Here is a 27,803-nt window from a genome sequence, read left to right on the forward strand (position 1 = left end):
CTGAGCCAGGTGTCAGTCCAGGCACCTGGTGGATTCCGACTCCGTGGTCGTGATGCCTGGATCGACATCTGTGAGGTCTGCTCTCTGCTGAAAACAGGTCACAGGAGTGCAGAACAAACTGTACTCCTGTGATCCATAGGAGATGTAAAGCCAAGGGAGTTCTGGCTGTACTTCTCCTTTTAACTACTTTGGCTCTCACACCTGTTTACCCCTTATGGACCAGAGCAATTTTCAAATTTCTGCTACGAGCCTATTTATTTGGTGATCATTTTGTCATTAGTTAACATAACGTAATACATATATTGTTTTTTTAAAGTACAAACAAGGCTTTCTTTTTGTTAATATTGTCCTGCAACAATCATTTCTCTTACGTCCTCTGACAGTCGCCGCCCCCATATAGTCTTTACCAATGGGTATTGATCTCTTATCCACAGGAGTAAGCTAGGCAGAAGATTTTGTTAAAAACACAAAACTTTGCATAGACACACCTACAGGGGGCTGTCCCTCTGGTCCAATACCCCCGGCTAGCCTCATTCCCAATTCAGTTTGCCTTTTGCCTAGATAGGAGTAAGCAGGCTTCCCTGTGCTGGAGCTACAGTCTCAGCCTTTTCTTCTGTTTTATTACATTTTATTTTCTGCTAAGTGTGTTTTTCTTGGCACTAATAGCTTTTTATTTGTTCCTGCGCTTAGTTAGTCAGACTTCGGAAGACTACAGCGTTTGTAGAGCTGGGAATCGGACTGGTTGTACTAGAGCCTTACGGAATCCCAGCCCGCCATAGAGCATTTAGCAGGCTATGCGTACGCCCTGGCCTCGCAAACGACCTGTCCCTGTCCTCAGGGAGAAAGCCCGCGAAGTGGCCACTTAGCTAGGATTTCTCAACTGCGGTACGCCGCGTGTGGCTAGAATCCTGTTTGGCTGACAGCACCCCCACCACCCGAGGTGGGAGGCTTCCCGTCGCAGAGTGGCACCCACGAATTCGCATTGATCGGTGAGTAACATGCTACCCCCTCTGTCTATACATTGTACGCCCGGGGGTGTGTGTGTGGGGCCTTCTCTCATGGGGATGGCAGTCTGTTGGAGTCTGTGTGATCCCCTCATGTCTGTCTGTGCGGTCCCTGTGTCTCCCTCACGGTCCCTGCTGGGGCGCTATTTGCGGTCATGCCGCGCTGTGGGGGGTTTGCAGGGGTCCCTCAGTCCCTCGGGAGCGTTTTGTGTAACTTTAGGGGTACAGACATGGCGGTGGGGGGCGCTGCGGTGTAAAACACGTGGGGCCACCATTTTGGGTGTGGGCATGCTGTTCTGACTAAATGTGTGGGCATTCAGCAGCCATTTTCCCTAGTGTATCCGCGCCCTTTCGGGCGCCATCTTTAATGTGGTCAGTGTATGTTTCGGCGGCCATTGTCCCGGAGCCTCCCCATAGAGTTACATGGGCAACCATTTTTCATTAGTCAGTTCTTGTTTGGGCATCTAGCGGCGTGACATCACTTCCTTTCTTCAGTCGGATTGAGCTGGAAGCTGGTATAGTACAGCTACACTTCTAGGGGGCTTTTCTATGCTGTTTTTTCTGGGTCATGCCTTACTGGCAGCTATGTTACCTTGTATTTAGCGGCACATGCTGGTGCTCTTTGCGGCAGGGTCCGCCGCTGATGCTGATTTAAAGGGCCAGCGCCAGAAAAATGTTTAAGTAGGTTTTTTTTTTTTGGAATCCCAGGGCAACATGTTTCCCCCAGCGCTGGTGGAGGGTTCAGGTATGCCTGAATCTTCTGCGCTAAGCTCCCTTCCTTCTGCACTTGCGACTTTAGTGTCTTAAGTGGCTCTGTTGATGTCTGAGCGGGCATTTAAAAAAGAAAAGACCCAGGCTGTCTCAGTCTATTTATCCTGAGCTAGATATGGTTGCCATGGACAGTGTACCCCCTGAAGGGTCTCAGTCCTGTCAGTCGCTGGGGAGGTGGAGGGGGTTGACTCCCCCTCTGGGTCGGCCATAGAACGCGCAACAATGTCTGTGCTTATAGTTCTGTTGTGGATACACTGCATTTAAGGGATGAGCCCCACCCGCCGGGTAAGCGGTCCTCCTTTGGGACCCGCAGAACCCAGAAAGCAGCTCCCTGTCCCGCTGAGTTTCACGTAACGGTGAATGTACAATGGCGCAATTTTGTGGTACCTACGCGGTTTCAGTACCATGGTCCCTTTGCGTCTCAGACGGATTTGCACTGGACTGTGGCCCCTAAGGGGGACCACACGGTATCCGGTTTACACAAGGCCACTCTGATGCCCACGAAGGCTTATCCGGTGCTTAGAGACCCGGCGGATAGGCGGGTGGAATCTCTTGCCCGCCACTCCTATGTGGTGGCAGGTTCCTTGCTGAAGCACGTGTTCGCCTCAATATTGGTCTCTCAGGCTGTGGTGGAGTGGACTGGACTGAGGTGCTCAGACGCACCCTTGTGGCTGATTCCGCCCCTCCGGCTATGGTGGACCAAATTGTTCAGGCGGTTTTAGCCCCTTTAGCCTTACGCTTCTCTGCTGTCGCAGTGATTATTTGTCGCCTTGTGTGGCTGTGGAGCTGGTCAGCGACCAGACTTCCAGGAAGACGGTGTCTGACATCCCTTATGCAGGGAATCGCCTTTGTGGGGACTCCCTGGACGAGTTGGTGAAGGGGGTCACTGGGGGTAAAAGCACTCTGCTGCCCCATGTGTCCAAGTGTAAGTTTTTTCCGCGGTAAGCGGGGCCCTTCCTTTAATCCTAACCAGGGGTCCTTTCGTGCCTTTAAGGCACATGACAAGGGCGAATCCTTCCAGGCCTCTGGTGGCCAGAAGAAGCCTTGGGCGGGCAAGTCTATAGCCGCCCACTCTGGCACGGCAGCCCCGTCCACCATTCAGGACAGATGGGTTTAGGAACTCATTCAGTCGGGGTGTAAGATCGAATTTCGATCGCGCCCAGCAGACAGATTCTTTCCCTCAAATCTTCATTGACCCCCAGATCGTTTTCACAATCTTCAACGGGCGGTTCAGGATCTCCTCACCCAGGGGGTGATCGTCCCGGTGTCGCATCGGGACAGGTTTTCGGGGGTTTTTACTCGAATCTGTTCGCGGTGCCCTGAAAGGAGGGCAAGGTGCGTCCGATTCTGGACCTAAAGTTTCTAGACCGCTTGTGCGGGTTCAAGAATTCCGTATGGAATCCCTCTGATCGGTGGTGGCCTCTCTGAGCCTGGAAGATTCCTGGCTTTTAATCGACCTCAAGAATGCGTTTCTACACATCCTTATATTCGAGTATCATCAGAGGTGCCTCCGATTCGCAATCGCAGAGGAGCAATATCCATTTGTGGCGTTACCTTTAGGTCTCGCTTTGGCTCCAAGGGTGTTTACCAAAGCTTTGGCTCCTGTTCTGGCCCTGTTGCGGGCGCAGGGGATCGCAATCCTTGGATATCTGGACGATCTCCTGTTAAGGTGGAGTTCCAGTTCAACTCTGTTGCGCGATCTGTCAACCACGGTTCAGACGCTCCAGGAGTTCGGGTGGGCCATCAACTTTCAGAAGTCGACATTGTTCCCTTCTGTTCGTCTCCCTTATCTGGGAATGGTCCTGGACTCCGCCCTTGGAGAGTTTTTTCCTGCCGGAGGACATACTCCGGACTCTGCTGAATGAGGTCAGGTCCCTCAGGGACAACTAATCCTCATCACTCAGGACCTGCATGCGGTCCCTAGATTCGGTGGTGTCAGCCTTTGAGGTGATGCCGTTTGCACGGTTCCACACGCGATCTCTGCAAGCGAAGATCCTAGCCAGGTGGGACAGGCATCCTCAGTCCTTGGACAGGAGGATATCTTTGAGTCACCAGGTCAGAGCGGACCTTTTGTGGTGGCTCCGGTCTCCTGCTCTGACGGAAGGGAAGTCCTTCCGACCGTTGTTATGGTAGGTGCTCACCACGGACGCCAGCCTGTCGGGCTGAAGTGCCGTTCTGGGCAAATTGTTTGCCTTCCTGCAATCCAGTGTGGACCTAGGTCCTGCACTGTCCACTGCTGAGGGTCAGTTTTCTGCACTGGCCATCCTTTCCAGCGCCCTTTGGCGTCAAGTTCCTTGATCCGCACCTTTATCAAGGGGTGCGTAATTTGGCCCCCCTCGGTGGGCGCCCTTAATCCCTTGGGACTTGAATTTGGTTCTGTCCGTTTTGCAACGTCTTCCCTTTGAGAACATCTGGGAGATTCCTCTGCTTGCACTGTCACGGAAAGTTGCCTTTCTGGTGACGATCACATCTGCTTGCAGTGTGTCGAAGTTGGCGGTCCTATCTTGCCGCTTCCCCTACCTGGTGGTTCATAGGGATAAGGTGGTCTTGCACCTCATCAATCCTTCTCTCCGAGGGTGGTGTCTGGTGTCCATCTCCATGAGGACATTGTTTTGCTTTTGCTGTGTGCGAATCCTATGCATCCTATGGAGTTTTGCTTTGCATTCCTTGGATGTTCTCAGGGCGATCAGGGTTACCTGTCGTCTACAGAATCCTTCAGAAAGTCGGATTCTCTTTTTTGTCCTTCCTGAGGGCCTCGGAAGGGTATGGCTGCGTCTGCGGCAACCATTCCTGCCTGGTTCCGATGGACAATTGTACAGGCTTATTTGCCTGGGGATCGGGTTCTGCCCTTCCCTGTCACGGCGCACTCTTCTGAGCGGAGGGTGCGTTTTGGGCCTTTCGCCATCAGGCGTCAGTTTCCCGGATGTCCAAAGCGGCGACATGGTTGTCCCTGCACGCCTTTACAAAGTTTACAAACTTGATGTTTCGGCATCGGCAGATGCCTCCTTTGGCCGCAAAGTTCTGGGTGTGGCAGTACCTTGGGGGAGACATGGTGTTTTTAGCCTGTCTCCTCCTGTGGGGTTTTTTTCCCCCTTGGCTATTTTACTTTCCTGGGGTGTTCGCTCCTGTTGAGCTTTCCTGTTACCCAGTGGGTTACCTTTTTGGTTCAGATACGGATCTTTTATCTGACCTTGGGTGTTTCGTTACCTTGAGACGGCTGCGTTTCCCACCCCTCATGTCTACACTGCTTTGGGATATCCCATTGGTGAAGACTATATGAGGGGCGGCGACTGTCAGAGGACGTAAGAGAAAACTGAATTTTTGTAAAATCTTACCGTAAAATTCCTTTCTCTGAGTCCTCTGACAGTCGCTGCCCCAACCCCTCTTTTGTGGTTCATGGACTATCTACTGCTTGCTACCAAACTGAATTGGGAATGAGGCTAGCCGGGGGTATTGGACCAGAGGGACAGCCCCCTGTAGGTGTGTCTATGCAAAGTTTTGTGTTTTTAACAAAATCTTCTGCCTAGCTTACTCCTGTGGATAAGAGGTCAATACCCATTGGTGAAGACTATATGAGGGGCGGCGACTGTCAGAGGACTCAGATAAAGGAATTTTGTGGTAAGATTTCACAAAAATTGTTTTTTTTTTTTTTCTTCACAATCCTTAGACAATTAACTGTAACAAAACTAAACAAAAGGCATTTTCTCGTTCGTTCATTGACAGACACAGCTCCATATCTTCTTGACCACTGGGGTTTATGCTGCCCTCTACAGTAGTAGAACACTAGGCGGAAAAAAATTTAATTACGCCTATAGGGCAGTCCCAGGGGGTATACTCCCACTTGCTGCTATAGGTCTTCATTTTTTTTCTGCCTAGTCGGGAGTGAGGACCTAGTTCCTTGCTGGGATCTCTGGTTCTAGCATTTTTTCCTTTTTAAATGGAATTCTTTGCTGCTTTTATTCTTTTCTAAAAAAATATATAAAACTAGCGCAAATTCTATTTAGACCCAACTCAGGCTAAAATAATTCTTTAGATGGACTAATTTGATCAGACTGTAATAATTTTAAAGTGCCAGTGCGTCTATATTAGATGCGGAGATAAATAATAGAACCTAGAGACCACAACTCCCAGCTAGTTAACCTAGTTTGGTAAAATGTATAAAAATTGACAAAAATGTAAAAACAGTCCTGCATGCTGGAAATTATGTGATAAGGTGTAAAAAAACGTGTATTTATAGTGCAAATTAATACTGTAAATCTAAATTCATATGGTAATAAACTTTCAATGGCATATATTATGAAAATAATATGTAATGGAGCGATTGTATTAAAATCTATTGTGCAAATGTAGCAAAATTGTAACTAAAAATTCAAAAAATGTGCTTAGTTAAATAAACTGACCAATAGATGGCAGTTGTGTGACAAAATAAGTATAAAGTGACTATAGTGCAAACATCGAGATGCGATTTGGTGATTTGAGCTCTAGGAAACCAAGATTTTTGAAAAATTATAGGTTGATGATTCCTATGTGTAGTTGTGCCAACATCCCTGGTAAGTATACAAGTGGTTATTTGGTTCCTCAGGCCAGTGAATGGGACTTTAAGGCAGTGAAAGAAAACATATCCGCGTTGATGCGATTTTGAATTTTATCATAAAAACACATGAATTACAACATATTACAAAACCCTCCTGCAAAGAGAGATGAGGTGGATTAGACGCCTTGGAGCTACCACACCTCCTGGCCTTAACGAAGCAGAGAGCTTTAAACCTTTCCTCGAAGGATTCGTGTCAGGCAAAACCGACTAATCTAACCGGTAAAATAAATAGTGACTGGCAAACATCAAAGCCTGTATCAGTAAATAATCCCCCTTATTCACTGAACTAATTATTATTTATTGATCTAACTTACTGATGAAATCTCCATACATATCCCCCTAACCATACAACCTTCCTTTACCCACCAACATTATTATCTCTCTTATCCCCCTGCCCCAAGACCAAGGCCCCTCCTGAAGGCGTGCGTACCCCCACACAAATAGTCCAAAATATACCATCCAGACATTTTGTGACATCGGGCACCCATACAATCCCTAGCCCCCCATATCCCCCCTGGGGACTGTCGTTGTTATTGTTTTATCTATGTTTCTTTCCCTCTCCTACTAAAATGATTGTACCATTACTGTTGCTAAAATGGAAAAGATTAGCATGTATATACACTCGTATACCCATAGATGTATATGTACATACATTGTAATACAGACCCCGATCGGTTGGAAAAATCCCCCCCCCCGAATACCCAATAGTAGCCCCCGGCACGGAAAGCCCCGCCTCAACAGGCGGGGCATTGACTGGGTCACCAGTGTCTCCATCCGAGCCCGATGGCGCGTTGATAGCTCGTCCACCAATGCCTGACGGCATCCTGGTTGGCCCCTCCTCTCCGTGTCGGCGGCGTCCTTAGTTGCCAGGCAGCGAAGGGACTCCCCGCCGCGACTTGCGCAAGCGCTTCGGCACATGCGCGGTACGCACGGGTGAAGCCCTTCTGCCCTGACATATAGGACCGCGCTGCGCAGCAATGCGCATGCGCGGCCTATATATAAGGCGCCGGTTATCCCTGGAAGAGTGCCATTCATCTCCGGACGCTGGAGAAGAAGCACCTCACGGACGACGGTGGATCAGCCACCCGGCTACTACACTATTGGACTCCCACTCCCCCTGCTGGATGAAGGTATTGTTGCACGAAGACTCTTTCTCAGTCTAAATTGGCACAAACTACATGGAATATATCCCTAAATCTGTACTATATATCCTTTAACACATAGTATATAGTATAGTGCAAACATCTATGAAATAATTTATACAAAAATAATCAATAATTTATAAAACAAGGATATTGGTCTTACTATAACCTTGTACCAATGTGTGCAACAACACTTAAAACAGACCCACCATCGAAATATATAATGCAAAAATATATATGAAAAATTAAATAGTTTGTAAAGAAATCAATCTAGTCCCATAAACAGTCCAGCCTCCAGGACTTTTCCAGAGCCTCTCCAATCCTATGGAACTCCTTACCCTTATCTGTCCGATTATCTCCTACTCTATTAGCTTTTAGGCGGTCTCTAAAAACCCTCCTTTTCAGAGAAGCCTATCCTACCAACACCTAATAAATGTACCTCCATTTCCTCCATCAACCCATCCCCCACGGTTGTTGCCATTTGTTTCACTTGACCCTCCCTTCTAGATTGTAAGCTCTAACGAGCAGGGTCCTCTAGTTCCTCCTGCTTCGAACTGTATTGTAACTGTATTGTCTTCCCCCACATTGTAAAGCGCCGCGCAAACTGTTGGCGCTATATAAATCCTGTATAATAATAATAATATAATGCTTCAAGCTAATTTTATGTGCAAAAAGGGCCAATAAATTATATAAAGTGCTTTTGGTGTCCACACGTGCAGATCCCACCGTCTGTGCAGGCATTCTCTCTAAATGGACTTTAGCTGGAAACACCCAGCAATCTCGCTTTTGATAGACTCCACTTTTGGTTGTATAATACCTCCACAGGACTCTATCTGGTAGCAATCTTGCTTGATTATATATCCACCAGGGATAGTGCTCCCAGAGATACTGGGAGATTATGTTAGGAGGGGAGAAACAAATCCAACATATCGTAATTCCGTTACAAAAGAACAAAGTTTATTTAAATAAATAGTTACACTCACATGACAATGTGTCAACCTGACACTAGGATTCTCGGCAATAAAAATAAATATAGAAGGAACTCCCGGCCGTCTCCAGCCCTTGTGTCCTGCTAGCTGTTTGCTGTCCGCACATTTTTCTAACTTTTAGTTACAATTTTGCTACATTTGCACAATAGACTTTAAATAATACAATCACTCCATTACATATTATTTTCATAATATATGCCATTGAAAGTTTATTACCATATGAATTCAGATTTACAGTATTCATTTGCACTATAAATACACGTTTTTTACACCTTATCACATAATTTCCAGCGTGCAGGACTGTTTTTACATTTTTGTCAATTTCTATATATTTTACCAAACTAGGTTAACTAGCTTGGAGTTGTGGTCTCTAGGTTCTATTATTTATCTCCGCATCTAATATAGACGCACTGGCACTTTAAAATTATTACAGTCTGATCAAATTAGTCCATCTAAAGAATTATTTTATCCTGAGTTGGGTCTAAATAGAATTTGCGCTAGTTTTATATATGTTTTATGTAGTTTATCTACAGGTAACCAGCAGCATTTTTGTATTGACCCCACTTATATGTAAATTGATCTTATATGTGAAGGGTCCTTAATTTTGTCCAAAGCTATATAAAGGCGCTTTTTACAAATTTTCCTATTTTATTATTTTCTGTTCCTGTGAGAACTACAATCAACTGCTGGACTGGGCGACGGACTGGAGATTCTAGATCCTTATGGTCTCCCCAGTCCGGCTAGCGAGCGCCACCTGACCTCAGCTCCACGCTAGGTCGGCTGCAACATAGCTCCACTGGACTGGGGCTGGCCGGGGAGTAAACACCTTGCGAGGTCACAAAGCCCTGGTCACGACCTGAGTTGCACCCCTATTCTAAGATGGTGCGGTGGTCTGCCTGTAGTGATGCCCACCTGGTCCCATGGTGTCGTGAGTAGTGTCGATCCAATCCCCCCCCCCCCCGCCTTTTTTTCGTGGTGGTCGTGGGCCCCTCCCTGGGTTGATCGCCCTTCCTTCCCACATAATGCTCCCCTTCACTACGTCGAGTGGGTGCTGGGGGCCCAGGGAGGGGGGGGCGTTGGCTGCGCAAAACGTAGCTCCCCCTTGCTGTCCAAATGTAGCTAGGGTCCTCTGGGGGGTCCCGGGAGCCACGTGGGCCCACCATTTTGCCGTGGATGGCTTTTGTATCTATCGGAGGCCATGTTTGTGTAGCTCAGCGGCAGTTTTCTTGTAGTTTCTCATTGCTATCACACAGCGGCCATGTTTTTGAAGCCTATGGAGCAGTGAATTGGTGGTGGGCCTCTAGTGTCAGTTCCTGAACTTTTTCTTTCCTTCTGATCGCTGCACAGCGTGCAGCCTGGCACTCAGTCCCTGTACCTGAGTAGTGGGTGGTGAGACCTTGTGGGTACTAAATGGCTTCCTCCTTCTTCTATAGCGGTACTTGGTGCTCTGGACTTGTGTTGCCGCTGGTGCAGCGATGGTGGGGGCTTTACAGCAATTTTCAAATTTTTTTGTTGGTGGTCCCCAGGTTAAGCCATGGAGTCCCTGGAGCACGTGTCACCTCCTGACCCCCTCTCAGAGGCTGCAGGGCCCTCTGGGTCCCAGTCCGCTTTGTCTGCTTTGACTATGGTCCTGCAGTCATTAGTGTCCAAGGTAGATATGGCCCTTCAAAATAGGACAAGCAAAAAGCATCCTTACCTGCATCCTTCACCTGAAATTTAGGCAATTAGGCTTTGCCTGACCCAATGGACGGATCGTCTGCAGGGGCGGCTGGTAAGGATTTAATCGGACAATACCATGGTCGTGTTCATATATCAATCATCAAGGGGGCACCAAAAGTGCCCTAGCGGCCCGGGAAGTATCCAGCATTCTAAGGTGGGCAAAATGCTTTGTTCCAGCCGTCTCTGCTGTGCATATTCCAGGGGTGGAAAACTGGCAGGCGGACTACCTTAGTCGGCAGATGTTGGATCAGGGAGAATGGTCTCTCCACCCAGAGGTATTTCATCAACCGTGTCTCCGGTGGGGGACTCCCGATGTGGACCTGTTGGCCTCTCGTCTCAACAGGAAGGTGCAGAGGTTCGTAGCAAGGTCTCGGGATTTTTGTCCAACTCCACAGACGCTCTAGTGGCCCCTTCAGGCTAATATCGTCTGGTATATGCATTTCTTCTGATAACTCTTCTGCCGAGAATCCTGTAAAGTATGAAGGCAGAAGGGATTCCAGTCATCCTAGGGGCATCCTAGTAGGCTGATCGCCGATGTCCCTTGGAGACTCCCTCTCAGAGAAGATCTTTTAGCTCAAGAGCCAATCTTCTATCCTGCTTTACAGTTGCTGGCTTTAACGGCTTGGCTATTGAACGTTAATTAGGGGTTCAACAAAGGAACATTTAAAGTGGTTGTACGCTCTGTTACCTTGACTAAGGCTCCTGTTCCAGCTGAAGAAAAAAGCCCTAAAGCATGATGCTGCCACCACCATGCTTCACTGTGGGTATGGTGTTCTTCTGGTAATGTGCAATGATGTTTTTGCACCAAACATTTCTTTCTCTAGCGCTCATCGACAGACGTAGTCCTCGGTGATACACCACCTTCGGGTTATGTTACCTCCGCAGGAGCAGGACTAGACAGGAAATTAAAAAGCTCTGGCCACACCCTAGGGGCAGTCCCAGAGGGTATATCCTCTCTCTCTCTGCCTCAGCAAATCAGTTATTTTCTGTCTAGTTAGGAGTAAGGACCTAGACACCTTGCTGGGATCTTAGGTCCTGGCAAGAATTTTTTCTTAAAGGATTTTTTTAGACAGCTTTTTTCTCCAGTGTTCCTGTGAGATCTTCAAGCAAGAAAGCTGAACTGGGCGACGGGCTGGATGTTGAGATCCGGTGGTCACCCCAGTTCAGCCTACGAGCGCGTGCAGGCCATAGCTCCGCGCTGGGTCGGCCGCGACAAAGTCCCATTAAAGGACTGTCCACGCGAGTTAAACGTCTCGCCGAAACGCCAAAGACCATGAGTCACGGCGTCCGTATCGGTCGACAGCCCTCCCGCCCCGGTGGAGAGGGGTACTGTCAGGAGTTGGTGCCCGCCTGGTTCCGGTATGGTGAGTAGTATGTTCCCCCTTTTTCCCGGACGGGTTTTGTGGTGAACGCGGGCCCCTCTCTGTATGGTAAGAAAGAGTCCTTTCTATCCTATAACATGTCACAAATCCTCCTACTTTGAGTGTGATTTATGTGTGCAAAGCCAGGAGGCTTGGCTTGGGAGCTAACAATCTATTGTATACATGTTTTAAAGATGTAATCTGTGGCATTCTGGGAATCTTATGGGTTAAGTATAAGCTACCTACCAGTCAGAAGCCACGGACATGTAGACTGCCTTCCAAATCAGATCTCCAGCTATTAGCAGGCCTCCCGAACGGCCACGCGGTCCGCCAGGGCCGGTACCGCCAACCACGCCATATCCCCATGCAGAGAGAGTGTTGTGTGCCCTGCAGCACACCGCTATTCAGTTTAGGCCGCCGCCATTTTTTTTGCTGGATCGCACGAGCCGCCATTTTGGCGTAGCCTCGTGTCTCCAGCATGGGGGCGGCCATGTTTGAGGTGATCCTACACCTCGTGGAGCTTGGGGGAGGCGCCGGAAGGCGTGCAGAGGGGCGGAGCCGCCTCCTTTCTTCCTGGGCAGCCAGCCAAAAGACTTCCTGTTTGTCAAGACAGCGCTGTAAGCTGTTGCAGTTTAACTCTGAGCATCAAGTGGTGAGCCTGGGGGTCTATCTCTCTCTCTCTCGATCGATAGGGATCCCTAAGCAGGTAACACTAAGGGGCTTTTTTGTGGCGCTGGGGGTCAGGAAAAAAAAAAAAAAAAAGTTTTTTTCTTTACTTTTGAATTATATTATCCAGGAAGTAACTGGAGTTATTATGGACCCTGCCACACATATTCCCCCACCTGTTTCCCTCGAGGGGGCCTCGGGACCCGCCGGTGCACAGAGTATAGAGTCATTTACAGCAATTTTGGAGTCTATGGTGGCTCGGGTGGAGGCGGCCTGTCAGGGACGGGGGTCAAGGAAGCGACCCCCGCCTACCCCTATACCATCTGACACCTCTGACTCAGATTCAGAGATGGTCACGGCAGTTGCAGGTTCCTCTGCAAGGGCTGTTTTCCCAGGTAAAGCCCCCTCAGACAGTGAGGAGGACGCTTCTTCTCTTGCTATAATTCAGGAAGAAGCATTGGTGGACGCACTAGTTGTGGCAGTGCAAGAAACCTTAAAACTTGAGGCTTTACCAGCAGAGGCAACTGAAACAGAGAGGCCTTTTGGGACTAATAAGCCCATCAAGACGGCGAAGGCTTTTCCTGTACCTAAATGTTTTGGTAATCAGATTAAAGGAGAATGGGAGCATTCTAGACGTACCTTTACTATTTCCAAGCGTATTGCTAGACGCTATCCGTTTGAGGAATCCATCATTAAGAAATGGACGGTACCACCAGTCGTGGATCCGCCTATTTCCAGGCTGAATAAAGCCACGGTTATTCCAGTGGAGGACACTTCGTCCTTTAAGGATCCGGTGGATCGAAAGATAGAAGCAGAGTCCCGCACTATCTTTTCTCTGATAGGGTCAGCATTTAGACCAGTAATCGTTATTGGTCTAGTTTCCCAGACACTTACGGAATGGGCGAAAATGGTACGCCAAGATCTTAGGGGAAAAGATATTCCCCAGGAGACATCTGATTTGATGGAACAGATCATACAAGGGCTACGGTTTATCTGTGACGCAGCCTTGGACACTACTCCCCTATTAGGGCATGCATCTAAGTTAGCAGTGATCCTCAGACGTGTGCTGTGGTTAAAATGCTGGTCAGCTGACCTAGGTTCCAAAAAGACCTTGACCAATCTCCCCTTTCAGGGGAATCGTCTATTTGGAGCCAACCTAGATGAAATCATTAAGGATGCCACTGGGGGCAAGCCTCCAGGAGGGTTCAAGAAGGGGACCAACCCAGCCAAACCCGAAGCAAAGGAGTACACAGCCTGAAGGTGCGCCCCCACCCGGTTTCAGGGTGGGGGGACGTTTTCACCGGTATTCAGGACATTAGATCGAGCATCAACCACTACTACCGGTGCGATTCTTCCCTTCCAACATTTAAGTACCACAGGAAGCGGTAGTTACCGTTCCCTGAAAAGATCTTTTCCTTTACCTTTTCCTAAGATTAGTCCCGATACCTCACAGGAATCGGATCTGGTTGACCAGATAGGCCAAGTAGCCTCTAGTCGGGTGACTTCGGTCCCTGAGGTTCAACCAGAAAAGATCACCTTTCCTGATAACTATCAGGTATCTGATAAATGTGTGGGAACAGAAAACGACCAGACTTTCTCGGATGGTCGGGGCCAGATAGCTCTAGGGACGCCTGGTTCAGATCCAATCAGCGCCAGTGGTCCTAGAAATTCTAGGCTGGCCTCCTCAAGCCGGCCTGGCCGACTTGGACATGTTAGTCGCAGACGTTCCGTGGGAACTTCGTCTCAGGGAGTGTCTGTGGTCTCAAGGACCAATTTACCTTCGTGCTTTACAGTCGCTGGTTTTAATGGCCTGGCCATTGAGACCCAAGTACTGAAGGACAAAGGTTTGTCTACTTCAGTCATTCCTACCCTTATTAAAGCAAGGAAAGCGACTTCCAGCAAAGTCTATTATCACACATGGAAGACTTATATTGCGTGGTGCGAATCTTTAGGATTTCCTCCACGTACCTATTCGGTGACTCGAATATTGGCCTTTTTGCAACAAGGGGTTGAGCAGAAGCTAGCCTTGAGCACCATCAAGGGTCAAGTTTCAGCATTAGCAATCTTCTTTCAGAAGCCTTTAGCTACCAAATCCTTGGTGCGGAATTTCATCCAGGGGGTGCGGCACCTGGCTCCTCCAGTCCGCGCGCCCTTACCGCCCTGGGATCTTAATTTGGTTTTGTCGGTTCTACAGAAACCTCCCTTTGAAAACATCAGGGAGATTCCCTTGCTTACTCTATCCCAGAAGGTGGCCTTCTTGGTGGCTATTACTTCTGCTCGCAGGGTGTCAGAACTGGCTGCATTATCATGCCAGTCACCATACCTAGTGATTCATAGGGATAAGGTAGTACTTCATCCTAAGCCATCTTTTCTTCCCAAGGTGGTTTCAGATTTTCATCTGAATGAAGATATTGTACTACCTTCCTTGTGTCCTCAGCCCAAGCATCATCGGGAACATGCGTTGCATTCCTTAGATGTGGTTCGGGCAATCAGGGTATACCTGAAAGCTACGGAATCATTCCGTAAGACGGATTCACTTTTTGTGATCACGGATGGCCCCAGAAAGGGTTTGCCTGCATCTGCCGCGACCATTGCCAAATGGATTAGACAAACGGTGGTACAGGCTTATTCTATTAAGGGTCAGAGTCCTCCGTTCCCTGTTAGGGCGCACTCCACTCGAGCGCTCAGTACTTCCTGGGCCTTTCGCCATCAGGCGTCAGTGGTCCAGGTATGTAAGGCGGCCACCTGGTCGTCGGTACATACCTTTACAAAATTCTATAAAATTGATGTGACGGCATCGGCGGATGCCTCATTTGGCCGCAAGGTTTTGCAGGCCGCAATTTGAGGAGACCGGTGGTCTACCTCGAGGGTTTTTTTCTGTTTGAAAAAAAAAAAAAATTGTTTTCTCTTTTTTTTGGTTGAGTCTCATCATTAAGGATGAGCATTGTAAACTTCTAGTTGGCACCGGTTGGGCCTTCTAGATTGGGATTTGATTTCCATTTTCCCACCCCTCAGTTGTGATACTGCTCTGGGACGTCCCGAAGGTGGTGTATCACCGAGGACTACGTCTGTCGATGAGCGCTAGAGAAAAATGGATTTTTGTAAAATCTTACCGTAAAATCCTTTTCTCTTAGCTCATCGACAGACGTAGTCCCCGCCCCTCTGTTTTGGAGTTGGGTTGGGTTAAATTCTCTAAGCACTGCTTTTTCACATAACTGATTTGCTGAGGCAGAGAGAGAGAGGATATACCCTCTGGGACTGCCCCTAGGGTGTGGCCAGAGCTTTTTAATTTCCTGTCTAGTCCTGCTCCTGCGGAGGTAACATAACCCGAAGGTGGTGTATCACCGAGGACTACGTCTGTCGATGAGCTAAGAGAAAAGGATTTTACGGTAAGATTTTACAAAAATCCATTTTTTTGGAATTATGGCCAAAAAGTTCAATCTTGGTTTCATCAGACCATAACACATTTTCCCACATTCTTTTTGGAGACTTCAGATGTGTTTTTGCAAAATTTAGCCGGGCTTGGATGTTTATCTTCCGTCTCGCCACTCCATAGCCCAGAGATTTGTAGAATACGGGAGATTCTCGTCACATGTACCACATAGCCAGTACTTACCATATCTTCCTTCAGCTTCTTTAATGTTTCTGCAGGCCTCTTGGCAGCCTCCCTGACCAGTTTTCTTCTCTTCTTTTCATCAATTTTAGAGGGACGTCCAGTTCTTGGTAATGTCACTGTTGTGCCACTTAATGACTGTTTTAACCACTTCTGGACCGGAAGATTTTCCCCCTTAATGACCAGGCCATATTTTGCGATTTGGCACTGCGTTACTTTAAGGGACAATTGGCTTTTTTCCCCACAAATAGAGCTTTCTTTTGGTGGTATTTTATCATCTCTGCGATTTTTATTTTTTGCGCTATAAACAAAAAAATAGCGACAATTCTGAAAAAAAAAAAAATATATATATATATATATATATATATTTTTTTTTTCACATTCTGCTATATAGCATTCCCCCCCCCCCCCCCCCAAAAAAAAATGTAAAAATAAAAATTTTGTAACATTTTAGGCCAATTTGTTTTATGCTACATATTATGCTACAGCTATTTTGATTGGTTTACACAAAAGTTATCATTTCTACTAACTACAGGAAAGATTTGTTACTTTTATTGTTTGTCCTTTTTTTTTTTTTTTTTTTTTTTTTTTTTTTTTTACTAGTAATGGCGGCGATCTGTGATTTTTTTTTTTGGCGGGACTGCGACATTGTGGCTGACAGATTTGACCCCTAACTGACATTTTTGACACTTCTGGGGGGACCAGTGATATTACTACATTAATCATTAAACATATATGCACTGTTACTGTAATAATGATACTGGCAGGGAAGGGGTTAACACTGTGGGTGATCAGTGGTTTAGATGTGAGCCTAGGGAGAATGTTTTTAACTGTATGGGGGAGGGGCTTATGGAATGACATAGAGACCTGGGATCCTATATAGAGAGAAGAACGCTCAGCTGTGTTTACAACAGCTGACCGTTCTCTCTCAGCGGGGAGCAATCGCGGGTGTCAGACGGCAATCGGAGCTGCCTGCCCCGCGCATCGGAGTCCCCGCTGCCGAGTGGGGGCGGTAGCGCCCCCCACCCCAATTCCAGCTGCCAGCATGCGACCAACGTAGCCCTACTTCTGTTCGCGCAGGAGGGCCAGCCTGTCACAGTATATATGAGGTGGGCAGTCCAGAACCGGTTAATTCCATGGTATATCTAATGCCTTGGAAATTTTTTTGTACCCTTCTCCTGACTGATACCTTTTACCATTGAGATCCCTCTGATGCTTTGGAAGCTCTCTGCGGACCTTGGCTTTTGCTGTAGGATTCGACTAAGTAGATGCCAGGAAAGACCTACTAGAACAGCTGAACTTTATTTGTGGTTAAGTAGTGCCACTTTAAATGATGGCAGCACACCTGATGTTTGAATCTGATTGCTTAATTCTGAACACAGCTACATCCCCCGTTATAGGAGGGTGTGCACACTTATAAAACCACATTTTCTCTTACGTCCTCCGACAGTCGCCGCCGCCTCTAAGTCATCACTGTTGGGTATTGACTTCCGCTCCGCAGGAGCAGCAAGGCATAAAGACTTAGTCAAAAGAACAAAGGCATTTGCATATACACACCCATGGGGGCTGTCCCATCTGGTCAATACCCCCCTGCAGTGACCACTCCCAACTCAGTTTCTTTCTGCCTAGCGTCAGGAGCATTTAGGCTTCCCTGTGCTGGGGCTACAGTCTCAGCCTATCTGATCTTTTTTATTTGATTTTCTTTTAAAAATGTCAGTTTTCTCTTACTTTACTAGCTGTTTATTTGTCAGCTTTAGTTTTTAGTCGATTTCTTCGGATGAAGAGGGATTCCTGCGGAGCTGGGATTCGGACTGACCGCCCTGGTTCTCCAGGGCAGAGGGTCAGATGGACCCCCAGCCCGCCGTCAAGCGTTCAGCTATGGTTTGCCCTGGCAATATGAAGGACCCATCCCTGCTCGCAGCAGGGATGCAGCCGTGAGTTGGCTACCTCACATGGACGCATCTGCCCTGCATGCAGTGCAATGTCCCTGGCTAACGGCATTCCCTGTCAGATAAGGACAGCGGCTTTCCGTTCTGAGAGGCTTCCCCACGCCATCTGGTACAGGTAAGTACTTCTGTGTGGGGCTTCTGTGTGTGGTGGCAGTCTGTGTTGCTGTGTGTTCCCCATGTCTGTGCCTGTGTGACTCCCTGGTGCAATCCCTGCAGGGATCGCTTGTACATGCACTGCGGTGCTGTGTGTTTTTGGGGGTCCCTGTGTCACTTCGGTGTTTGTGGGGTACAGACTGCGTGTGCGGCAACCGCAGCGGGAGAAAACCGCGCGGTCCGCCATTTTAAGAATGGGCAGGCATGCTTCTTTGTGGGCTATCTACATGCTGTTTTTGGCGCCATCCGCCGCCATTTTGCGGTAGCCGAACGATCGTTCCGACCGCATTTTCAGCGGCCATTTTGGCGGAGCCTACAATGCAATCCTATGGGGCAGCCATTTTCCCTGAGTCATGCAGCCTATATACGTTCAGCCTACTCTAGCAGCAAGGACATCGGTGGCAACACTCTGCGGGGCTCTGCAGGTTATTGCTCTCAATATTTTTTTCTGTATTGTCATTCTAGCTCAGTTGTCTTCTCCTGTTTGGGGGGTCTTTTGTCGCTGTAGCGGTGGGCTGCGCACTCCGCAGAGCTTTTAAAGGGGCAGTACAAATTTTTTTTTTTTTTGCACTTTGTCATTTGAGCAATGGATTATCAGGACAGAAAATTCCCCCCAACTCTGGTGGGGGTCCCCAATTCTCCTGTGGCCTGAGGGGGTCTGAGGGGGAGGCAGAGGTGGAAGGGGTTAATACCTCTTCCCCGGGGTCGCCTGAAGAGCGAGCGACCATGGATGAATTGTTTCTGTTACGGAAACACTGCATTTGGAGGATGAGCCCAGTCCTCCGGGCGTTGTGTCCTCATTTGGGACGCACAGGAGTCGGCGCAGGTTTTTTCCTGGCCCGCTGAGTATCATTACACGGTTAATGAAATATGGCGCACGCTAAAACGTCCATTCCTGGTGCCTAGTCAGTTCAAATTGCTTTATCCCTTTGCTCCGGCTACGGAATCACGATGGTGTGTGCCTCCACAGGTTGATCACACTGTGGCCATGTTAAACAAGGCTACATTGGTTCCTGCTGAGGATACCCGGTTTTCCGGGATCCCACGGACCGGCGGTTGGAGTCTCTAGCCCGCCATTCCTATTCGGTGGCGGGCTCGTTGCTCAGACCCATTTTCGCGTCCGTTTTTGGTGGCCCAGGCGATGGCTAAATGGACTAAGGTGCCTAGGAGCAACCTCGTGTCTGATGATGTTCCGCCTGCCCGGCTGGAAATGGTGGATATAATTCACCAAGGAATCATGTATTTGTGTGATGCGGCCTTAAATGAGGCCCCTTTAGTGGCTCACCTCTCTAGTGTCTCGGTGCTTCACCGGCGACTGATATGGCGGAAAAGCTGGTCGTCTGACCAGTCCTCGCGGGAAACAGTTGCTGATTTTCCCTATTCTGGCTCTCGCCTTTATGGTGAGGCGTTGGATACCCGGGTGACAGGCGTCACAGGGGGCAAGAGCACTTGCTGCCCCAGAACCCGAAGAACAAGTCCTTTCGAGGCAAGCGGGGTTCTGTGCCTAGATCCACTCAGGGGTCCTTTCGTGCCTTTCGGCACCAATCCTAGGGCAAGCCCTTCAAGGTCCAGGGCAGTCAGAAGAAGCCCTGGGCGGGTAAGCAGAAGTCAGGCTATGCCGGCTCGGCGGGTCAGTCTGCCTCTGCCTAAAGGGGCATCCTCACCCATTTCTGGGGTGGGGGGACGTTTGTGCGGTTTCCTCCAACTTTGGCTGCTCCGAATTTCGGACAGGTGGGTTCAGGAAATCATTCGATCAGGATACAAGATCGAATTCCTTTCCCGGCCGACTGACAGATTTTTTTTCCCTCAAATCTTCATTTGCCTCCGGGGCGTCTGCAGGACCTTCACCACGCGGTTCAGGACCGTCTTGCTCAGAGGGTGTTTGTCCCGGTGCCTCATCGGGACAGGTTTCGGGGGTTTTGTTCAAATCTGTTCACTGTGCCAGAAAGGAGGGCAAAGTGCGTCCTATTCTGGACCTGAAAGCGCTGAACCGCCTTGTGCGCGTTCGGAAGTTCCGTATGGAGTCTCTCCGTTCGGTGGTGGCCTCCCTGAGTCCAGGGGAATTCCTGGCCTCGATAGATCTAAAAGATGCGTACCTGCACATCCTCATTTTCGAGGGTCATCGGCGGTACCTTCGGTTTGCTATCGCAGGGGACCACTACCAGTTTGTGGCGTTACCTTTCGGTCTCGCTTCAGCTCCAAGGGTTTTTACCAAAGTGTTGGCGCCGGTTCTGGGCCTGTTAAGGGCACAGGGCATTGCGGTCTTGGGTTACCTGGACGATCTACTTTGAGATCACGTGCCAGCCAGGACCTAGTGCACGATCTGACCACCACAGTTCAGACGCTCCAGGAGTTCGGATGGACCATCAACGTTCAGAAATCGACGTTGTCTCCATCGGTTCGTCTTCCCTATCTGGGAATTATTCTGGACTCTGCTTGGGCAAAGGTGTTCTTGCTGGAGGAAAAGCTCCGGACCTTGCAGGACGAGCTCAGGTCCCTCAGGGACAATCCGTCCTCGTCGCTCAGGACCTGTATGCGGGGCCTGGGGTTAATGGTGTCGGCCTTCGAGGCGATACCCTTTGCTCAGTTTCACACGCGGGCTCTCCAGGCGGAGATCCTGGCCAGGTGGGACAGACTGCCTCAGTCTCTGGATCTGAGTGTCTCATTGAGTCGTCAGACCAGATTGGCTCTTCTGTGGTGGCTCCAGTTCCCCGTCAGTGGCGGAGGGCAAGTCCTTCCGTCCGTTAGTGTGGACAGTGATTACCACGGATGCCAGCCTGTCGGGCTGGGGTGGGGTCCTAGGCAACCTGTCTGCTCAGGGCACTTGGTCGGAGGAGGAATCCTCCCTCCCGATAAATGTGCTGGAATTGCGAGCGATAAAACTCTGTCTCTTCCAGTGGTCGGACCGACTTCGGGGCCATCCTGTTCGGGTACAGACGGACGAGGCTACCGCGGTGGCTTACATCAACCACCAAGGGGGCACCAGGAGTGCTCGGGTGGCCCGGGAGGTGACCGACATTCTGTCTTGGGCCGAGACTCATGTCCCGGCAATTTCAGCAGTTCACGATCCGGGTGTGGAGAATTGGCAGGCCGACTATCTGAGCCGCCAGACCCTGGACCAGGGGGAATGGTCCCTGCACCCGGAGGTCTTCCAAGTGCTGTGTGCGAAGTGGGAATCCCCGGACGTGGATCTGTTCGCATCTCGACTAAACCGAAAGGTGGAAAGGTTCGTGGCAAGAACGCGCGATCCGCTGGCGGACGCCTCGGATGCGTTAGTGGCACCTTGGCATCAGTGTCGTCAGATGAGGTATTTCCTCCGATTCAGTTGTTATCCAGGTTCCTCCGCAGGTTAGCATTGGAACCGCGCCTGGTGATTCTGGTGGCTCCGGACTGGCCACGCCGGTCCTGGTACGCCGCCGTTGTTCACCTGGCAGTGGCGCCCCCGTGGCGACTGCCTCTGCGGGAAGATCTCCTGTTTCAGGGTCCGATCTTCCATCCTGCTTTACGGCCGCTGGCTTTAACGGCCTAGCTGTTGAGACCCAGGTCCTGAGGGACAGGGGTCTTTCCTCTGAGGTCATCCCTACCCTTGTCAAGGCTAGGAAAACCTTCTCTGGTAAGATTTCTTACCGTACTTGGAAGGCTTATTTCGCCTGGTGTGAGTCCAGGGGGTTTTCCCCTCGCTCGTACTCGGTGTCAAGAGTGTTGGCTTTCCTCCAGTCTGGAGTGGACCAGCGCCTGGCGCTGGCCACGATAAAGGGCCAGGTGTCTGCACTGGCTATCCTTTTCCAACGCCCTGTGGCGTCTCATTCCTTGATTCGCACCTTCATTCAAGGTGGGCGACATTTGGCTCCTCCCAGAAAGGAGCCCTTACCTCCATGGGACTTGAACTTGGTTCTGTCCGTGTTACAGCGTGCTCCCTTTGAAAACATTCGGGAGATCTCGTTGCCTTTGCTGTCTAAGAAGGTTGCCTTTTTTGGTGGCGATCACTTCGGTTCGCAGGGTGTCAGAACTTGCAGCGTTATCTTGCCGTTTCTCCATACTTGGTGATTCACCGGGATAAGGTGGTCTTGCGTCCGCATCCCTCCTTTCTTCCTAAGGTGGTCTCTGAGTTCCACATGGATAAGGACATTGTCCTGCCTTCGCTTTGTACAAAGCCTAAGCATCCTAAGGAGGTTGCTCTGCACTCCTTGGATGTTGTCAGGGCGATCAGGGTTTACCTGTCGTTTACAGATTCCTTTCGGAAGACGGATTTCCTCTTTGTTCTTCCTGAAGGACCTCGGAAGGGCATGGCTGCATCTGCAGCGACTATTGCCAAATGGATCAGACAGACCATTGAACAGGCTTACGCTTTGAAGGAATGGGTTCCTCCCTTCCCTGTTAAGGAGCGCTCTACCAGATCTGTGAGTGCGTCCTGGACCTATTGGCATCGGGCCTTGGTGGCCCAGGTGTGCAAGGCTGCGACTTGGTCGTCGGTGCACACTTTTTCCAAGTTCTACAAAGTAGATGTTCTGGCATCAGCTGATGCTTCCTTTGTCCGCAAGGTTCTCAGTGCGGCTGTGCCATGAAGGACCCTTGTTTTTTTGTATGGGTCCCTGGCTGTTGGTATTTGCTTTCCTGGGCTGTTGATCCTGTTGAGCATTGTTTTCTGTTGCCCAGCAGGTTCTCTTACTGTCATGTAAGGTTCCTTTCTCTGATGTGGGTACTGCGTTGCCTTTTTCTACGGTTGCGTCTCCCACCCCTCATGTCTATACTGCTTTGGGACATCCCAACAGTGATGACTTAGAGGCGGCGGCGACTGTCGGAGGACGTAAGAGAAAACGGAATTTTTGTAAAATTCCTTTCTCTGAGTCCTCCGACAGTCGCCGCCCCCGCCCCTCTTTTGGGGTTCTTATTACCTACTGCTATGCTACCAAACTGAGTTGGGAGTGGTCACTGCAGGGGGGTATTGACCAGATGGGACAGCCCCCATGGATGTGTATATGCAAATGCCTTTGTTCTTTTGACTAAGTCTTTATGCCTAGCTGCTCCTGCGGAGCGGAAGTCAATACCAAACAGTGATGACTTAGAGGCGGCGGCCACTGTCGGAGGACTCAGAGAAAGGCATTTTACAGGTAAGATTTTACAAAAATTCCGTTATTTTTGTTTTACCCCCCTCCCTCCCCTTAAAAGATTTCAGTTTGTTTTGTAATTGAGTTGTACAGTTTACAGGTCACATTAGGGGGGAAAAAGTTCGGAAATTATTTTTCTTTGTCTCATTTATTTTACATCACAGAAACCTGACATTTTAACAGGGGTGTGTAGACTTTTTATATCCACTGTACAGGCAAGCCTATAGTAAGGCTTACCTTTGTAGGTACTGTGAATATCTCCTAAACTTGCACAGTTTAGGAGATTTTCAGAGTGCAATGTAGCCGATTACATCATTGGCGTATGCGCCCTGAAGGTAGCACAAAAAGTGTAGCTGTTGACTTTTAAAGCGTTTGTTACCCTAAAAAAAAAATAAAAAGATTATTTCTCTTACGTCGTCTGACAGTCGCCGCCCACTCATACAGTCTTCACCAATGGGTATTGACCTCTTATCCATAGGAGCAAGCTAGGCATAAGACATGTTAAAAACAAAGTAATTTACATAGACACACCTATGGGGGCTGTCCCACTGGTCCAATACCCACCTGCTATCAGCCATCCCAACTCAGTTTGTCTTCTGCCTAGTTAAGAGTGAGATAGGCTCTCCCTGTGCTGGGGCTACAGTCCCAGCCTTTCTTCTGTTCTTATGATTTTATTTCTGAAAAATTAGTTTTTTCTTTGCATTACTAGCTGTTTATTTTATCAGCATTAGTTAGTCACTTCAAGATGATGGCGGAGTTGGGAGTCGCACTGGTCGTCCTGGTGTTCCAGGACAGAGGGCCTTCTGGAATCCCAACCTGCCATCGAGCGTTTAGCAGGCTATGTGTTCGCCCTGGCTTTGCAAATGACCCATCCCTGTCCTCAGGGATGCAGCCTGCGAGGTGGCTACCTCGCCTGGACGCCTCATCCATGGTTCTCCATGCACTGCTAGCATCCTGCGTTTTGGCTGATGACACCCCCTCCATCTGAGGGTGGGAGGTTTCCCGTCAATGAGAGGCACCCCACGCCATCGGGTACGGTAAGTACACTCTGTGTGGGGCCTCTGTCTGGGGCTGGTAGTCCTGTGTGTCTGTGTTATCCCCTCATGTCTGTGCGTTTTTTGGGCTCCCTGATCCCGGTCCCTGCGGGGACTCTCTCACAGCGGGTACGCTATGTGGGTTTGTGGGGGTCCCTCTCCTATGTCACTTTATGGTGTTGTTGGAGTTGCAGACACGTGCGGCGACCGCTGCGGGGTTAAAAACTGCCAGTCCGCCATTTTAGGTGTGGGCAGCATGCTGGCTTCACTGTGGGCGCTTATACAGCAGTGTATGTAGTGTGTTTTGGCGCCTTGTGGCGCCATCTTGTGTGTAGCATTGTGTTTTTTTGCTGAGCACATGTCGGCAGCCATGTTCCCGAAGCCTCCCATTACTTTCTATGGGCAACCATTTTTCCTTGGTCTAAAATCCTAGTTCAGCCTATTGCGGTGACATCACTTCCTCTTTATGCACAGAGGAGATCGGCAGGCATGTAGGTAACACTTGTGGGGTCTGTCTTGCTGTCTTTTTTGTGGGAATACCTCTGACTGTCAGCTTATTCCTGCTTAGGGGTTGTTTTGCATTGTCCCTCATAGCGGTGTACTGCGGGGGATCGCGGTGCGCTTAAAGGGCCAGTACCTTTAAAAAAAAAAAAGTTTTTTGTTTTGGAGTCCCAGGACAGCAAATTTCCCCCAGCCTTGGTGGATGGTTCAGGGTCCTCTGAATCCTCTGCTCAGTCTGCTGCCCTTGCGACTTTGACGTCCAAAGTGTATTTTCTGATGTCCGCACAGGGTACTAGAAAAAGGCCTAGGCTCTCTTTTTCTTCTGATTCTGAGTCTGACATGGTTGCCGTAGGTAGCGTGCCCACTTGAAGGGTCTCGCTCTTCCCAGTCTGAAGGGGAGGCGGAGGTTGTGGGGGTGGATGATTCCCCCCCTGGGACGGCCGAGGACCACGCAGCTATGGATGCGCTGATCCTTGCCATCAAGGAAACACTACATTTAGAGGATGAGCCCAATCCTCCGGGGATAGTGTCCTCTTTTGGTACACACAGATCCCGTAAAGCGGCGCAGATTCTTCCTTGCCCCGCTGAGTTTCACGCAACTGTGAATGAACAATGGCGTAACTTAAAGCGCACTTTTGTGGTGCCCAAAAAGTTTCAACTTCTTTATCCCTTTACATCTCCTACGGATTCGCGCTGGTGTGTGGCTCCTACTGTGGATCGCACTGTGGCCAGGTTAAACAAGGCCACTTTGGTACCCACCGAGGATTCTCCGGTGTTTAGGGATCCTACGGATAGGAGGCTGGAATCACTTGCCCGCCATGCTTACATGGTGGCGGGTTCCATGCTGAAACCTATTTTCGCCTCTGTAATGGTGGCTCAAGCCATGGCGGATTGGACCAAGGTGCTCAGACGCACCCTTGTGGCTTATTCTGCTCCCCCTACTACTCTGGAGATGGTGGACCAGATTTATCAAGGGGTCATGTACTTGTGCGATGCGGCCTTAAATGAAGCCCCGTTAGCTGCGCGTCTATCCAGTGTCGCGGTGCTTAACCGTCGCCTGATTTGGCTGAAAAGTTGGTCGGCTGACCAGACTTCTAGGAAACCGGTGTCAGACGTCCCATATGCGGGGTCTCGCCTTTTTGGGGAATGGGTGAGTTGGTTAAGGGTGTCACTGGGGGCAAAGGTACTCTGTTGCCCCAGAATCCTAAGGGTAAGTTCTTCCGCGGTAAACGGGGCCAATCCTTTAAACCGAACCAGGGGTCCTTTCGTGCCTTCAAGGCGCAGGGCAAGGGGAAACCCTTCAAGGGCCAGGGTGGCCAGAGAAAGCCCTGGGCAGGAAAACCAAAAGCCGCCCAGGCTGGTGCGGCGGCCCAGTCCGCCACCGCCTGAAGGGGCGCCCTCACCCGTTTCAGGGGTGGGGGGGACGTCTGCGCGGTTTCCTTCAACCTTGACTGCTCCGGATCCAGACAGGTGGGTTCAGGAAATCAGTCGATCAGGTTACAAGATCGAATTCCTTTCGCGGCCGGCGGACAGATTCTTTCCCTCAAATCTTCATTTGACCCCAGATCGTTTGCAAGATCTTCATCGGGCGGTGCAGGATCTGCTCGCACAGGGGGTAATTGTCCCAGTGCCACATCGGGACAGATTTCGGGGGTTTTATTCGAATCTGTTCACTGTGCCCAGAATGGAGGGCAAGGTGCGTCCGATTCTGGACTTAAAAGCTCTGAACCACTTCATGTGCGTTCAAAAGTTCCGCATGGAATCGCTCCGCTCGGTGGTGGCCTCTTTGAGTCCGGGAGATTTCCTGGCCTCCATCGACCTGAAGGATGCGTATTTACACATCCCCCATATTCGAGGGTCATCAGAGGTACCTCCGCTTCGCTATCGCGGAGGAACACTATCAGTTCGTGGTGTTACCTTTCGGTCTCGCTTCGGCTCCATGGGTCTTTACCAAAGAGCTGGCTCCTGTTCTGGGCCTGTTGCGGGCACAGGGCATTGCGGTCTTGGGATATCTGGACGATCTCCTGTTAAGATCGAGTGCCAGTCAGAGTCTAATGATCGATCTGTCCACTACGGTTCAGATGCTCCAGGAGTTCGGATGGACCATCAATGTTCAGAAGTCGACTTTGTCTCCTTCGGTGCGTCTCCCTTATTTGGGAATGGTCTTGGACTCCGGCCAAGCGAAGGTGTTTCTGCCGGAGGACAAGCTCCGGACCCTGCAGAACGAGGTCAGGTCCCTAAGGGACAACGAATCTTGGTCACTCAGGACCTGTATGCGGTCCCTGGGATTGATGGTGTCTGCCTTCGAGGCGATACAGTTTGCTCAGCCGGCCGTAGCAGAAGGGAAATCCTTCCGTCCGTTGGTGTGGACAGTGATTACCACGGATGCCAGCCTGTCGGGCTGGAGTGGCGTCCTGGGCAACCTGTCTGCCCAAGGCATTTGGTCGGTGGAGGAGTCCTCTCTTCCGATCAACATCTTGGAATTCAGAGCGATCAGGCTGTGCCTGCTCCATTGGTCAGATCGTCTTCAGGGCCGCCCTGTACGGGTACAGACAGACAATGCCACTGCGGTGGCTTACATCAACCACCAAGGGGGCACCAGGAGTGTCCGGGCAGCCCAGGAAGTGACCAGCATTCTGTCTTGGGCCGAGACTCATGTCTCGGCGATCTCGGCAGTTCACATTCCAGGTGTGGAGAACTGGCAGGCCGATTATCTGAGCCACCAGACCCTGGACCAGGGGGAATGGTCCCTACACCCGGAGGTGTTTCAAATGCTGTGTGCGAAATGGGGATCCCCGAATGTGAATCTGTTCGCGTCCCAGTTAAACAACAAGGTGGGAAGGTTCGTGGCAAGAACGCGCGATCCTCTGGCAGACGCCTCGGATGCCCTGGTGGTGCCTTGGCACCGATATCGTCTGATGTATGCCTTTCCTCCGATTCAGTTGTTGTCCAGGTTCCTTCGCAGGTTGGTCTCGGAACCAACGTTGGTGATTCTGGTGGCGCCGGACCGGCCGCGCCGGTCTTGATACGCGGACATCATTCAACTAGCCGTCGAGCCTCCATGGCGGCTCCCATTACGGGATGATCGTCTGTCTCAGGGACCGATCTTCCATCCTGCTTTACAGTTGCTGGCTTCAACGGCATGGCTGTTGAAAGCCAGGTCCTGAGAGACAGGGGTCTCTCCTCAGAGGTCATTCCT

The 27,803-nt window shown here is 49.9% G+C and overlaps 1 protein-coding gene across 1 annotated transcript in view; it reads left to right on the top strand.

Moving 5' to 3' along the window:
• Positions 1-27,803, top strand: part of INTS1 (integrator complex subunit 1) — a 385,650-nt gene that overhangs the window by 253,361 nt on the left and 104,486 nt on the right. The window lies entirely within an intron of this gene.

Source organism: Pelophylax lessonae, assembly GCF_965119305.1.
Source record: "Pelophylax lessonae genome assembly, chromosome: 6".
Lineage (NCBI taxonomy): Eukaryota > Metazoa > Chordata > Amphibia > Anura > Ranidae > Pelophylax > Pelophylax lessonae.